Raw genomic sequence first — 8,100 nt, forward strand, 5'->3', positions numbered from 1 at the left:
TCAATAAGATCAAAGGAAACCTAGCTATTCCTACCCAACAAGAACCAGTGCCACCAATGTTGATTGTTTGGGGCCTAACTAATTTAGGCTTACATTTCTTATCATGGAATGGGTGTGTAGTTCCATATGGTGTCAAACCCTACCAGAAAGCATACACATTAAGATTTATAACATGCATTTAATGACTATTGTAAATTTACAAACAAATTGAATTGTAACAAGATCTACTTTTCACCTTGTAATTCACATCAAAAATATGTTTTTCACAATATACCATCACTTCTTGCATGATCCATGCAATACCAATGCTTCATGTATGATCCACGCAATTTAGAATAACGAGTTAATTGCAAAAAAAAACATGCCTTCACTTCATGTCTAATGTTGCAACTTGGCACCCAGTTGAGGAAAGAAGAACAAAAAAGGGCAACAAAAGTGTATAAAGTTGTACATAATATTAAAAGGAAAAGTTAAAGGTTTTGTGAAACCATGCCTTTTGCAACGTCCTTAGGAGAACAAAAATATGAAAGAAAAATTGGTTGGCATTTAGGAAAGTATAACGAGGTAAAAAGCTACACCACACCTTTGAAGAGGAGAAAGATGTTTTCTTCTAGCATAGATCAAGTCTTCACTAGAGAGGAAATATATTGGAGACAAAAATCCAAGGTTTACTGACTAAAGCAACATTAAAACACCAATTTTTCTCATAAGGTAATAGTTTAGGAAAAAAACATAGAATAATAAACTTATAGGGATAAATAAGAAACATGAAAATAAATATGGGAAAAGAAAAGAGTAATTTGAAAATTTCCTAATGGAGCTAATTCAAGAAAAAGGTTAGAATCAACTAGACATTGCACAAAAAATACCAAATTATTGCATACAGTCATAGCAAGAGACTAATGAGAGAAGTGAAGATTTAGGCAATTAGGCAGGTAGTATTGAATAGGGAAGAAAAAAAATTCTTTGGGGCTAAATTGGTTTTCTACATCCTAATTAGAAGTTGTACAAGTGCAACATCTAGTAGAAAAGCACAAGATGGTTAATGATGTGCCCCTTCTAGCAAGTTCAAATACTTAAAAGAAATTTTGTAGTAAAAAAGATGGGAAACCCCTCAGATCGAGTACTTGTGGATCATCCAATAGAAAAGCACAAGTGCAACATCAAATTGAAAATCACAAACTAGTTAATGATGTTCCCCTTCTAGGTATTTCAAATATATAGAGGTGATGCTATCAATTTTTTTCTAAGATATGTATTCCCTTGTCATTCTTCTAAAAAAGAAAGGGAAGACAAAGAAATATGAAAGAATTAATCTTCTACCAAGGGATCGAGATGAGAAAGGAAAGACATAAATGTGAGAAAATAATCTTCTACCAAGGCACCCATGTTTAATTCCCATCATGCATAGAACCTACAAATTGAGTTCTTGGTGGAGTTTGACCACGTTTCGTATTCAACATTCATTCAAAACAAAATGTTAGGCTGTGTGAAGTGATAAAAAGACATTGTACCTACAGAGCCTCGGGGGAGAACATAGAGAATTGCAAAATACATTCATAAGTATGACAAAATTCCTTCATGAATATAATAATGTGTCTGTGTCTTCAACAATTTCCATTCTATCTCATATGGTTCCACTAACTTCATTATGTCAAGTGTTTTCATGATGCCTTGTACATCATGCTTGATCATCCCGATATGAAACAAAATCTTGAGAGAGTTCTTGTCATTGGAATGTTCTTTCACATGTTCAATGGTTGAAGCTTCCCCTCCATCTCCATCCCCTTATCCTTCCGTGATTTGTTTGGTGGGAGTGGGAATGGAAAATTAATTTGGCTGGCTAGAAGCACTATTAGGAATAGTAGTGGGTGGTGGAGAAGTACAACAACAGGGTGCTCCTCCACAATCATATTCATAGTTGCATAGCCTCAAGATGAAGGCTTTAAAAATAACCAAAAATCTTGTCAGTAAGAATAGGGTGGAAGACTCTCGAATCCTTTTCTTTTCTTCTAATGGTGCCGAATCTCATCAGTCCCTAAAAATGGTGGTCACTAACCTAGCTATTTTATTACTTTTAAATCCGTAAAATTGATTTGGGTTTTTCTTGGAATGTACTTCTTCTTCTGTAGGTCTTGTACAATCCCTCCAACTTGGAAAATTGGTTTCAGGGTTCGATCTCAGTGCATCTCTGGCACTACTTCTACACCACCACAGCCACTTCGAAGTCAATGTGGTATGTATTTTGTTTGGTAAAATTTTCAAGTTGAGAAGGTGGTTGTCATTAATCCGGCGACCAAAATAACCAGAATGTGCAACGAAGTTGTCCTGCTTCTTCTAACACGCTCTACCCTCCCCTGCCATACACTCATTAATGACTGCCCAAAGTTCACTAATTGAAAAAACTACAACTTCTAGGAAAAAAGAAATAAAATAAAAAAATCCAATTCGCGAAGTGAAAATAGATTCAAGAAAACCCAAACCCCGATGCCATTTGAGTGCCAATGATGGTTGGGCGAAGAAATAAGGTTTAGGGAAGTAGGACAAAGTTATGCATAGCCTTTGAGGATGAAGAAAATGAATGAATATAAGAATATCCATGTCATCACGACATGGCGAGAAATTCAAACGTAATAAAATGGAAACCCAATATAGAACTTAAACAGTCCCCCCTACTTTGAATGTTTTAAAAAAACAGTCCATGGAGCCTAAATATGGATACTTCCACTCGCATCAGGTTGCATATTTTGTATACGAGTCTTCACATAATCAAAGGGTAGACTACATGCAAATGCAAAAAAACTAGAAACAACACTTGCACCAACCACAATTGTAGGGTGTCCTTCAAAAATTCTAGAGAGTGGTCATAAGAAGAAAACATGCCCATATTTAAGGCCATTGCTAGGAAAACTGTTGGACCCACCCCTTTCCATAAGGATAGAAACCCTTTATCACCTATAATAGGGTATAGTGCATGGAATGCATTTTTGTAATGTCATCGTTGTGTAGCAGGCAAAGTTGCATCCTCTTGCATGTGAATGACCCAATAGCTCTTGCTGTCAATCCACAAATAGCCTTCTAAGAGAGAGATAGTGGTTTCCCATCATTAGTGTAAATTGATTTGTTTGTCAATATCCTAAATGATCCAAGATGTGTTGTTGTGTAGGTTGCCTATCTTAACAAACCAGCTAATAACCCCTTGTAGAAAACACCAAAGCCCTCATCCCTTACCATGTTCTTTGCAGCATTATAACCTGAACCTTGACCCAACTGAATGTGCACCTTGATCATGTCCACGAGATGGATAACACACATGGCGACCATACCAAAGTCTCCTCCATTAAAAAATAGCTTCATTGTATTCCACACAATACTTATCTTGGGCTTCTCTTCTGCCATCTCTCTAAAGGACCCAAACACCTGATCGATTTGAAACTAATCTCCTTCCTCTCCCTGACGTCACCATTGATATTTGAAAAAACCAGTAAGAAGACTTTGTTTGTCTACGCCTCCTCAACAAGAAATAAGAAGAATAGGCAAATATTTGATCTCTGTTGTGCTACAATGCCTCCTATTGGCAGGGTGAAATATCACACATCTCTGATTTTAATTGATTAGAGGATGACAAAAACTAATGTCTTCTATTGCCACTGTCTCCTCACCCACAGAGGAAATGCTTATTGAGTAAATATATTTTTAATACTATATAAAGATTTAGAAAAGTACATTAATAATAGCATAACATAACAATGTTTATAAAACTAATATCTATATATATATATATATATATATATATATATATATATATATTATCTAAAATAAAAATTTACAATTAAAAAATACAAATTAAATGTCAATCACAACCGAGTATATGATGGAGATGTTGTCATTACATTAAAAAATATGTAACGTTACATTAAAAAGTATTAAAAAAAATATATGTGTCGGCTTATATATATTGTATATGTTGAAGATATGTGTAAAGTTACTTTAAAAAACAAACTAAATAAAAAATGTGTCGACTAATATTAACAAACTCAATTTTGAAAATGATATATATACAATTTAAAAAAATTAATTACATAAAAAAATGTGTCCGCTAATATTAACAAACTCAATTTTGAATATGATATATATACAATTTAAAAAGAGTTCAATTAGTTTATTCATCGAATAACAAAGAAAAATAGGTAAAGGAAGAGAGGATTCAATTGGGCATATGTTGTAATAATAACCAGGTAAATTTCGTGGCGTTTCTGTAATAATAATAATAAGATAAATTTAGTTGTGTTCAGGTTTTAGTTGTAGGAAGGAAAACTCAATATAATGGAAGGTTCTCAATAAAATTAGCATGAGTGAGAGGAAATATTGTGTAGAATGTAATATTTAGGGTGGGGAGTGACCTGAAATATTAGGTAAAATTTAATAATATTAAATTTTAATTAGTATTTCTCCCCACCCCTAGCCACTATTTACTAGGTGGGGGATGTAATCAATATATTTGTAACAATTAATATAGATGTGTTCCATCTATAAATTTAATTAATAAGCGGATAAAACCTTAATATTTATAATATGACAAGATTTTTAATCATGAATATTAATAACTTCTGAGTAGTTTTTTTTACAATACCATGGGTCAATACCCACAAGAGAAAGATAGAGAGGGAGAGGAGGGAAGAAAATTAAAATACCATGGTTTATCAATACCATGGGCCATCTAGACTTTGGATTATTATGTTATGGATCTAAGCTTTTAATTGTTATAATACCATGGGTCAATACCATGGATTATAAATACCACATGCCCAAAAACTATAACTTATTTCAAAATAAAAATATTTTACAAATATGTTATTTTAATTTAATTTTATAACATTTTTTACTTAAATCTAAGAGCAAAAAGGTTATAATTACTTTGAGGTATATCTAAACCCTCCATCCTCACATCTATTAACAATATTTTCATAGATATTAAATGGAGTTTTTAATAAATTAAAAAATGAGGATACTTTTATATGTACATATGTGAAATTTATATAATATAAATAATATTATAATGAACTAGGATAGATGCATCTTAACCAAGGATCCAAGAAAAGTGAGAAAGCAAAGTGATTAACAATGATAGAGGAAAGATAATGCTTGAGTATTTTATTTAACATGATTTATCCAAAATATAGGTTTAATATTTTACAACCGATTATGTTTTTTATTAATTTAGATACTTTCTTAAATACAATACAACGGGATCATATTTAAGAAAGAGAGTGACATGGAAGGGGGAATAGAGTGTGGGAGAGAGACATAGAGGTGAGAGACATAGTGAGAGAGAGAAAGGAAGAGAGAGAGGAGGGGGAGAGAGGGAGGGGGAGAGATGTATTTGAAGGGGGAAAGAGAGGGAGTGACAAGGGAGAGATGAATATGGAATGAGGGAGAGAGGAAATGAGGGAATAGAGAGAAAAGGAAAAGATAAAGATAGGGAAAGAAAGGGAAGAGAGAGATAGTGAGACATAGATATGGAGGGGGAGAGAGGGAGGGAGATTGTGACAGTTTTGGAGGGTGGAGAGAGAGTGTGTGTATGATGGGGGGAGAGATGGAGGGAGGTGAGAGAGAAGGGGGGAGAGAGGAAGGAAAAAGAGAGAGGACTTGAGAGATATGAGAGAGAGAGGGGGGAAGAAAGAGATGGAGTTGGAAGGGGATGAAAGACATAGATAGATAAAGGTGGAGAGGGAGTGGCAAGGGAGAGATGGAGAGTTAGTGAGAGAGAGAGAGAGAGGGAGAGAGAGTGTGTATGTTTTGGGGGTGAGAAAGAAAGACAATGGGAGATAGAGAAATATATGGGGCAGGGGAGGAGGTAGAAGAGAGAGGCAAAGAAAGGGAGGGAGGAAGAGGGATAGATGGGAGATAGAGATAGATGGAGGGGGTAGAGAGAGAGAGAAGGAGAGAAAGATAGGGAAAGTTAGGGAGAGGCAAGTAGAGTGAGATGGGGGAGAGAGGGAGGGGAAGAGAGAGAAGGAGAGGGGGAGGTAGATAGACACAGAATGGAAGGTAGAGAGAGGGAAGAAGAAAGAGTCTCACAGAGACAAATACAAACATAGAAGTTAGATATAGAAAGTCATGAATATTTTAGATTTTCACTAAAATAGATGTATTGATTTCAATGTAGTTGTTGATTTCTAATCCTATTTGATCACATGCACTATATGCATTGATTTTAATGTAGATGTCGATTTATAATTCTATTTAATACCTTACACTAGATGCATTGATTTCAATGTCGATGTTGATTTCTACTCCTATTTGATTGCTTGCACAAGATGCATTGGTTTCAATGTAGATATTGATTTCTAATCCTATTTGATCGCTTGCGCTAGATGCATTGATTTCAGTGTAGATGCCAATTTCTAATCATATTTAATACCTTACACTAAATTCATTGATTTCAATGTAGATGTTGATTTCTACTCATATTTGATTGCTTGCATTAGATGCATTGGTTTTAGTGTAGGTATTGATTTGTACTCCTATTTGATTGCTTGCACAGGATGAACTGGTTTCAGTGTAGATATTGATTTCTAATCCTATTTAATTAGTTGCACTAGATACATTGATTTCAATGTAGATGTCAATTTCTAATCATATTTAATACCTTACACTAGATGCATTGATTTCAACATAGATGTCGATTTCTACTCATATTTGATTGTTTGCATTAGATTGATTGGTTTCAGTGTAGATATTGATTTCTAATCCTATTTGATTTCTTGCACTAGATGCATTGATTTCAGTATAGTTGTTGATTTCTAATACTATTTGATTGTTTGCACTAGATGCATTGATTTTAGTGTAGATGTTGATTTTTGATTTGATGCAACAAGATGTATGATGTACATTAATTTCAAAGTAATTAGATTAATAATGTAAATTGATTTCAATGTAAGCACATCTCTACCTCTTCCATCTATATCTCTATCTCCCATTGTCTCTCCTTATCTATCTCTCTATCTCAACCCCTAAATATACTCTCTCTCTCTCTCTCTCTCTCTCTCTCTCTCTCTCTATATATATATATATATATATATATATATATATATATATATATATATATATATATATATATATATATATATATATCTACCTCCCTCCGTTTCCCCTCCCTCTCTCTCTCTTCCCCTTCTCTCTATCTCTAACATTTCTCTCTCCATATATATATATATATATATATATATCTCTTCCTCCCTCCCTGTCTTTGCCTCTCTCTTCTTCCCTCTCCCCTCATCTATATCTCTATCTCCCCTTGTCTCTCCTTCTCACCCCCAAAACAGAACAAAGACACACTGTCTCAATGTAAACACATAAAAATAATTCAACCATAAATACAATACTTGAATTTTCATCCTAAATAAAATGTTTTCTTACCCCAAATGTTTGCTTCTTGAGACTATAAACTATTTATAATTGGGTACATTTTTATTATTCCCATTTTCCATCATTCAACATTGTTAATTACTTTACATTCAAACGCAGTAATAGAAAACAAATACCATTGAAAATTATTTGGGGTTTAACACTCCATAAGTCACAATGATTGACTTTGGAGAAAACTACTATTAATATTAGAGAGCAACAGAGACAAGGTATTTTGTTTACTACAATAGGTCGAGTTAAATATTTGAATGGTCTATGATTCCAACTACATTTTTCATATGATCGATATGAGAAAATGGAAAAACTAATTGGTGTGACAATAGTAACAGTAGAAGAAAATAGTTTTAGATTGATTGCAATGGAGATTGTTTGTAATTGAATATATTCTTAGTATTCACATTTTCTATCTACCAAAATTGTTACATTGAGAAAGGAAAGGAAAAAACCAACACGAGGAGTGAAAACTGTCATTGAAAGCTATGATTGTGCTCTCGGGTTGCCTTGCATGCAGAGTCTATGACTGGAGCCGAATATTGCCAGATGTAAATTAGTTAGAGAGTATGGTTAGATCCTGGTAAGCAAAGAACTGCGGCGAGTGAGAGATGAACCAGTTGACTGATGCAGTGTTGTCGAGTGCAATACGGGTGGCGGGAAGTCGAGGGAATGATA

At 34.0% G+C, this 8,100-nt stretch overlaps 2 pseudogenes; both read right to left on the bottom strand.

Moving 5' to 3' along the window:
* Window positions 1–101: 101 nt before the first annotated feature.
* Window positions 102–2,372, bottom strand: LOC149179128 (uncharacterized; annotated as a pseudogene).
* A 177-nt stretch (window positions 2,373–2,549) lies between these two features.
* LOC149179129 (mitochondrial dicarboxylate/tricarboxylate transporter DTC pseudogene) lies at window positions 2,550–3,399 on the bottom strand (annotated as a pseudogene).
* Window positions 3,400–8,100: the final 4,701 nt, after the last annotated feature.

The sequence above is a fragment of the Pinus tabuliformis genome, chromosome 4_1 (assembly GCF_031772625.1).
Source record: "Pinus tabuliformis cultivar Carrire ecotype Pingquan chromosome 4_1, CPIR1, whole genome shotgun sequence".
In the NCBI taxonomy this organism is placed as follows: domain Eukaryota; kingdom Viridiplantae; phylum Streptophyta; class Pinopsida; order Pinales; family Pinaceae; genus Pinus; species Pinus tabuliformis.